The 7920-nt window shown below is 46.7% G+C and overlaps 1 pseudogene; it reads left to right on the top strand.

Annotated features, from left to right (window-relative positions):
- Positions 1-6592: 6592 nt before the first annotated feature.
- Positions 6593-7668, top strand: LOC119963636 (annotated as a pseudogene).
- The last annotated feature ends 252 nt before the right edge of the window (positions 7669-7920 follow it).

The raw sequence follows: 7920 nt of genomic DNA, 5'->3' as shown, positions 1-7920 counted from the left end.
ACGCAATTTCGGTGCCAGTCGCATGGATCCCTGGCATGATCCTCCGGGTGATGGGCCCGGTCTCTTACTCAGTCCACCACCACCACCTTCATCACATCCGACGATGCCCACAAGAACCACTAGATTAGATCCAGTGTGCCCTGACCCCGGTCCGGGTACAGTCCCATTTGCCGTCTAAGAGGAGTCCCGAGGCACCACCGAAGCCAGAGTACCATTCACCATCACCACCACCTGTTCAACATCGGGAAGCCGAAATACCTAATGCTGCCGCAGGGCTGTCCGATGGTGATGTTTCCGACATGGATGCCAACCCCCTGGACAACAGCATTCAGGCACCTGTAGCGCCACAACTGTTACCAGCTGAGCCATCGAATCTCGGTGCTCTTCGTGTAAATGACACTCACCGGTGAGCTGCATGTCTCCCGGGCTGACCTTACCACCACTGGACCACCGTCAGTTTCCCAAGCGGCTGAGGGAACTACTACCTGAAGCAAAGGAAGTTTCTCCAGACTTGGGGGTGGGTTGGAGGGGGAGTGGGGGGGGGGGGGTGTTATGAGCCCCTCAGGGGCCAAACCGTGTGTTGAATTTGGTTCCCCTCTCACACCATGGAGTACGAACACCTGGTAATTAAGGGGCGGAGCCTCCCCACCTAATTGGGAGGAACCTCACAGGATATAAACCCCACCCTGGGAGCAGGTCAGAGAGGGTGACCCTTCTGGGTGATAAGTAGTGTTATTTTACTATTGTGTGTAGAGTAAATAAACCTAGTTATTATCCAGCCTACCTTGTGTCATATGAGGTCTCTTCCTTTATCTATCTCAATACCGATCACCCTGAAACATAAAAACGATTCGGGGGCTGGATTCTCCGATCTTGAGGCTATGTCCCCATGCCGGCGTGGGAACGGTGGTGTTTTGCGACAGTAAAAATGGCGCAAAACGGCCAACGATCCTCCGTTTGGCTGGTTGCTAGCATCAAGGCAACGTAGAGCACCCGGCTCTAGCTGCCGATACAGCCTGGAGAATTGCCGGGTCCGTGGTCACACATGCACACGATGGCGACCTGCAGCGGCTGCACCGTGTAACATGGCGCCGGCCGCTCGCGAACCCGGCCTGTGAAAAAGTACCCCACCTTTGGTTGGCTCGCGTGCCCCGGACAAACCCCCACAGTGCCCCCAGCCCCCGGCAAAGTGCCTCCGGCCCGTGAATCGACCCTACCCCCGACTGTGGCGGCGCTGGATGAGTCTGCAGCCGCCACGCCGTGTTCCCAACGGATGAGACCATGAGAGACCCACGCCGTCGGGAACTCGGCCAGTCTGGGGCGGAGCATCGGGGCGGGCCTCAGGCAATGTCCTGAGGCTGTTGATACGTGGCGCGGCGTACTCTCCAGGTACACCGCTTTGGAGGGGGCACCGCCCCCCATTTGGTCGGGAACTTTGATTCTCTGGCCGATCGGCGAATGCAATTTTGGCGTCGGCGACCGGAGAATCCCACCCAGGATCTTGAATCGTTGTCTACTGATTCTCCACTGTAAGCTGTTTTCATGGCAGATCTTTTGTCAGGGGAGGCTTGCCATTGCTGTCCACTCATGGTGTCAGGGTGAGGTCTCAAATCTTCCCGAGTTGGAACAGGAGTTGAGCATGAGCTGTTGGCATTCATTCTCAGCCACATGCTAGCTATCCAGTCAACTGAGCTAACTGCCCCCACCCCTATCAAAGAGCACATAGGAAATGTTCCAGTGTGTTTTTTGTGATTTGCAAAGAACCATGGTTATTTTTGTCCACTCAGCTATCAATCGAGAATTTGGCAGCAAAATTGCATACCAGCAAACTAAGTTAAACAAATGTGGGAATAAGGTTCCCACTGAAATGTATACAATATAATGCCAAATAAGGTGTGTTTTCAGAAAGTTTTAAAGCTGGTATAAAAACCAAGCTCCAGAAATACTTCTCTTTAAATATCATTTGAATGCAATTGGTGAAAATGACAGCAAAATGAATTATTTGCAGCTCTTTCAAATTTATTTGGGCGCAACGGAGATTTACTTGTCTGGCTTCTCTTTATGGAGAAATGTGTATTTTATAAATTTGTCACAAAACGCTTGTGTTCCATCTCAGAAAAAAATGAATGTACTGCTCGATATCAAATCAATCCAATCCGTTGAAATGTAACAAGGCCGTGGTTCCAAGCTATCTCATCTCCCACTGTGTTTCCTTGCTAGTTGGAACTGCTCAGATTAGACATCCACACAGACCTCCCACTGTGTGTTTGTTTATTCTCCAGATCATAGCGGGAATTATGGTAGATTAGCTCTGACAGATTTATATTGTGGTGTTGGGAAGCCAGTTATTAGGTCCTGATTATAATTAAATATATTTTGATCTTGGATTCTGTAGTTTGTAGAATTAATTACAGAATAGGTTGCAAAATAAAATAAATCTATTTGCGAAAGTGGCAGGTGTGTATTATTATTTGGAAAATAAGACTACGATAATATGAAATATTTTAACGCATTCCACCTTCGAGGCTCATTCAAGTATTTTATCTGCTTTATTTGTATTTAGTTAACATTTATTTTATTCCAAATCATTTTGTTACTTTGACTCACGTCACCTGTCACCTACACTCTGTTTACGGTGACGTGATTTGATTTTCTCCCGGCTGCGTATTTGATGGAGGTATCTGATTAGATTTATCTTTTCCAGCAGCCAACTGGGCAAATGAATGTCAATGAATGAGGGTGGGCTCGAGAGCTTTCATGTTGGAGACTGTTGCAAATACTGTAGAGGAACGGTCTCTTTTGGGCATAAGCTTGTTGCTTGGTGCTTTCAACGGCAGGACAAGATAGCAGGGAAAAAGGTCTTGAACATAAGAGAAGGCTTTGGTACTCGGAACGAATGAGATTGGAGTTTGAACATTGGATTGGATTGGATTGGATTTGTTTATTGTCACGTGTACCGAGGTACAGTAAAAATTTTGTTTCTGCGAGCAGCTCAATAAGATCATTAAGTACATGGAAAGAAAAGGGAATAAAAGAAAAAAAATCATAATAGGGCAACACAAGGTATACAATATCACTACATAAACACCAACTGATGTGTTGGGCAGGCTGGGTCGATGTGGACTGCACTTGATGCAGTGTAGCGAGAGACAGACCTCCAACACTTGATAAGATGCAACATGATTTTATTTAACGTCTAAACTACTATACATGTTCAACTGTGGGTTAACACTATGCTGACTTGAATGGAGACCTAGTACCAGCCTGACCAGACTTGCTAGCTACTGCATGGTGTTTGTACTGGCTAGCTCACGGACTCTGACTGTCTCAGTGGCTGGGTCCAGAGAGAGCGTGAAACCTAGTGCCCTCTGACTTTATAGTGGTAGTGTCCTGTCTGGTGATTGGCTGCTCTGTTCTGTGTGCTTACTGGTCATCCTGTGTGTCAATCACTGCCTGTCTGCAGTCCAGTATGTACATAGATGTATATTATGACACCGACATCGGATGAAGCATACAGGGTGCAGTGTTAATGAGGTCAGTCCAGAAGTGGGTTATTTAGGAGTCTGGTAACTGTGGGGAAGAAGCTGTTTTTGAGTCTGTTCGTGCGTGTTCTCAGTCATTTGGATGGGCCTAGGAGGGAGGGAGCTGCGCAGGACTCCAGCACTTTGAAGGGAAAATATAAAGATCGAGAAATAGATAGACTTCCGTGTATACAGCATATAGCACAGCCTCAGAGTGTTCCAAATAAAATTTTGACCAATGAAGTACTTTTCAAGTTCATTCACTGTTATGTGGTGGGTGTATGACAATGTTCTCTGAACTGAAAGATTTGTCAAAAGGATTCAGGCCCAATCCTCATGGATGAACCAAGCAGGTTACAGAACTTAATTCAGGGCAGCATTACAGCCAAGTTTCTAAGTTTGCTGTTAATTGTATGGAAATTGGGCTTAAGTGGTGATAACTGTTTTTTTGCCACGCTACGGTGAGATCCCAATTTCATCTACAGGAGCGGGCTGGTTGCATCGCAAATGGTTTGGCACCCGGCGCGGTTCTCGTTTTCCACCTTTCCCACTATTCACCAGCGTCGTTGCACTCAAGCGAGAGCGCAATAAGGCTGTAGAATAAGGCTTAGAAACTTTTTGGTTGAATCACGTCTGTTTGTGTGTATAAGTACTACACGGAGAATCCGGCACATGCATATTTAAATGAGCCTAATAGCTGATTTTAATATGCATATCTGGATCTCTGCCAGCGAGGGCAAGATCCAGATTTCAAATCTCGCAAAGTTCAACGGCCTCGTCCCGACACATAGTTGGATGCCATTAAATCGTGCCCTAAATTTCTTATTGAAGTTTTAAATTCCACAATCTGGGATACTGGGATTTGAACCCGGTCCCCAGAACATTACCCGGGGTCTCTGGGTTACTCATCGAGTGACAATACCACAGCACCTGTTCTTCAACATTGGGACAAAGGAAAAGGATTTGACTGGTCATATTTTTGAAAGAGAAACCATTAATTGAAGGCTTCATCATCCCACTGACTGACCTCTCATCATGAATCCTGGTGCAACTCTTTTTGGACCAGCAAAGAAATTGGTGGGAGAAAACGCAAAATTACTCCCAATATATTTTCGACCATCTGATCAAAATAATCCGTGTTCCTGCTGCAGATACCACAGGAAAATACTTTGCACATGAAATTCTTTAAGTTCTTTCCTGACGACATGTGATTGCGGATTTGGGAAATTAAATAAAATATACAAAATATTTTCTAATTTTAATTGTCTATAAATCATTGGCAATCCGCACCTGAATTTCCCTTTGCTCGCAGTGTGAATACTCCCACCCACAGTACAGACATGAAAAATTTGTCTTGTAAGGTGGCGTACATTGGCTCAAAAAAGTGGGATAAATGGAATTCCAGTCAGTGAACATATGTAAGAGCAGAAAGGAATCTGTCAGCTTTAATAGATTTGCCACTTGTAATGATTAAAAATATGACAATGAAACTAAAAAGCTGAGACCAGCTTCAGTAGGAGTTATCTATTCAAGAGGTGAAATATGTAGCTATTAGAGTACAAATCTGTAAAAGTTAGGTTAAGGTTTTAAAATGAACACCTGGGTCCTTCTATTGTGTCACAATGTTATTCAGACATACAACAAAGACGATCCAAAGGATGAAAAAGAAGGAACTTAAAGAAAAGGGCCTCACTGATGTGTCTAAACATTTAATGATGTAGGTAAGGCAAATCTCAAAAATTATTTCAAATAAACCAAGGTAAGAATGGTCAGAGGTATTAAATTAGCCCAATAAACAGATATTGGTGAGAATGATCTCTAAATTTGGCCACACCTATTTGTGTGTGTCTCATTCGCAAAGTATTAACTGCCCATACTCACAAAGTGATGTTTGAGGAGCCGAGGAGTTTGGGCGCAGACATGATCAGAATATAAATGGCAGCGTGGTAAGAGGCTGAACAGGTCTGTGCTCCAATTTCCAGCTAAATAATTGGGCTGGTTTCCAGGAGTCTGGAGAAAGAATGGGTGAGCTCAGGGCCGTGTGATTGGATTACCATGGGAGATTATTAGGAAGAACCCAAGCCTTGGGATACCTCTCCCAAATCTAAACGATGGCCCGCGCCGGCGTAAAAAGCAGCGCGAACCACTCCGGCAACGGGCCGACAGGAAGTTGCGGAATCCTCTGCACTTCCGGGGGCTAGGCCGGCAGCGGACGGGTTGGCGCCGCACCAACTGGCGCTGAAGGGCCGGCGTGAGTTAGCGCATACGCAGAACCTCTGGCGTGGTTCCGCACATGCGCAGACTGGCCAGCAGATTCAAGCGCATGCGCAAAGGGGTGTCTTCTTCATGCCGGCCTTGGGGGAGCCCTACAGGGGCTGGTACTGAAGGAAGGAGTGCCCCCACGGCACAGGCCTGCCCACAGATCGGTGGGACCTGATCGCGGGCCAGGCCACCGTGGAGGCTCCCCCGGGGCCGAATCCCCCCACGCCCCCCTCCCCCTCCCCCCGAGGACCGCACCAGCCGGCCTATCAGCCAGGTCCCACCGTGTGGGACCACGTCCAATCCACACTGGCAGGACTGGCCAGAAACCAACGGCTGCTCGGCCCATCGGGGCCTGTGGAATTGCCGGGTGGGCAGCTGCCAACAGCCCCCGACCGGCGCGGCGTGATTGTCTTCCCGCCCAAAAACCGGTGCCAGAGAATAAGGCAGCCGGTGTCGGAGCAGTGGGGCGGGATTCACGCCGCCCCCTGGGGATAGCAATACTGTAGTGCTGTTACCATCGAAGGCAGATGATCAATTCCAGTGATGCTGAACACCATGTTGATAAAATGCAAGCTCAACATAGGAGCGAGGCCAACTTCCTCAGTTTGTCCAATTTGCACGGGCTGGGTGTATGCGAACTTGAAGCATAGGTACACAACAGGAGTCACATCATTCCATTTTCTGTTGTGGACACGGAACGCGAGTCCATCATCAGAGCAGATGTGTGTGAGGCCATGAACAGCGGTGAGCAGCTGTACATTCTAGGCAATTCTGCGACAGAGGATCATTGTGATTAGCAACGAGATATCATGGCACAATTATCCAATGAGGTACAAGCGAATGTTAAGTGGAGGAAGATAAACCAGATGAAGAAATGGCGGAGCCAAGGGGAATTCCAGAATTCTGGTGAGCAGTCTTCAAAAATGTGGATGTGCTCAGTGACATGATACAGTAGTATGATGAGCCCATCCTAAAGCATTTACAAGAATTAGAGGTGAAATTTTCAGGTCCAGGGCAGCCAATGAGTTTCACTCTGGAGTTTAAGTTTGACCCAAATGAGAATTTCACAAATGAAGCATCGATCAAGACATACACAATGAAATCCCAGCCTGATGAGTCAGATTTCTTCTTTTTTGATGGACCACAAATTACAGGATGCACAGGATGCCAAATTGACTGGAAGGAAGGAAAAAACATCACCGTGAAGACCATTAAAATGAAGCCGAGACATTAGGGTTGGCGCAATGGTCGAACAGTTAGGAAAACTGCACCAAATGATTCTTTCTTCAATCTTTTTAGTCCCCCTGATGTTCCAGAGAATGGGAAGCTGGAAGATGGTTCTGTGGCGTGACTTGCTGCTGACTTTGCAGTTGGTTATTGTTTCCATAAACTTATTATTCCAACAGCAATATCATACTTCGCAGGAAAAGCGGCAGACGATGATGCTAATTACGATGAGGAGGTTGAAGAAGCAGATGATGAGCCAGAAGAAGACTTTGAAAATGTTTTTAATTTATTTGTCATTGGTGACGAGGAAAGTTTATTTACTTTATTTGGCATTAATGACGAGGTGATAACAAGTAGCTTCCAATTTGTGCAGGACAACGGTGGCTCTAAGCTGGAGTGTGCAGAGATTGAAAGCGAGATTGCAATAGATCAATCAGATAAGAGCAAATCAACTGCGGACAGACTGCTAACTGAAGAAATAATCCCCACTCTGGAGAAACTGGCTCCAGAGACGTATGATGAATCATCTCATAACTACGGAATGGTTCCTGTAGCGATACTCGTGGCCACTTCACTGAGTCATGTTAGAAGAGCAGATGGATACATTTGCGTGCAATTCTACAACGACAAACAAAATATATATCATCCTAACAGATGAGGATGAGCCACTAATCTGCAAACGGCGACCCATACATTGTCAGGTCAAGTGAGGATTGGGGCTCAAACACAAAATGAAGGAGCAGCACCCAACATTGGGGATCCAACCCAGACACCAGAGTACGAGATTTTGCAGACTGCTCCTGAAGTTGCAGACTTGACTGCTACCATAAAGTCATCCAAAAATATGCCGACACTAGGCATTTCCCCCAGGTGATGGGCGTACAACTCAGCACGTGGACAGAACCATGGA

Source organism: Scyliorhinus canicula, chromosome 3, assembly GCF_902713615.1.
Source record: "Scyliorhinus canicula chromosome 3, sScyCan1.1, whole genome shotgun sequence".
NCBI lineage: Eukaryota > Metazoa > Chordata > Chondrichthyes > Carcharhiniformes > Scyliorhinidae > Scyliorhinus > Scyliorhinus canicula.
The sequence above is the reverse complement of the archived record's forward strand: the minus strand, read 5'-3'. Positions and strand labels throughout refer to the sequence as shown.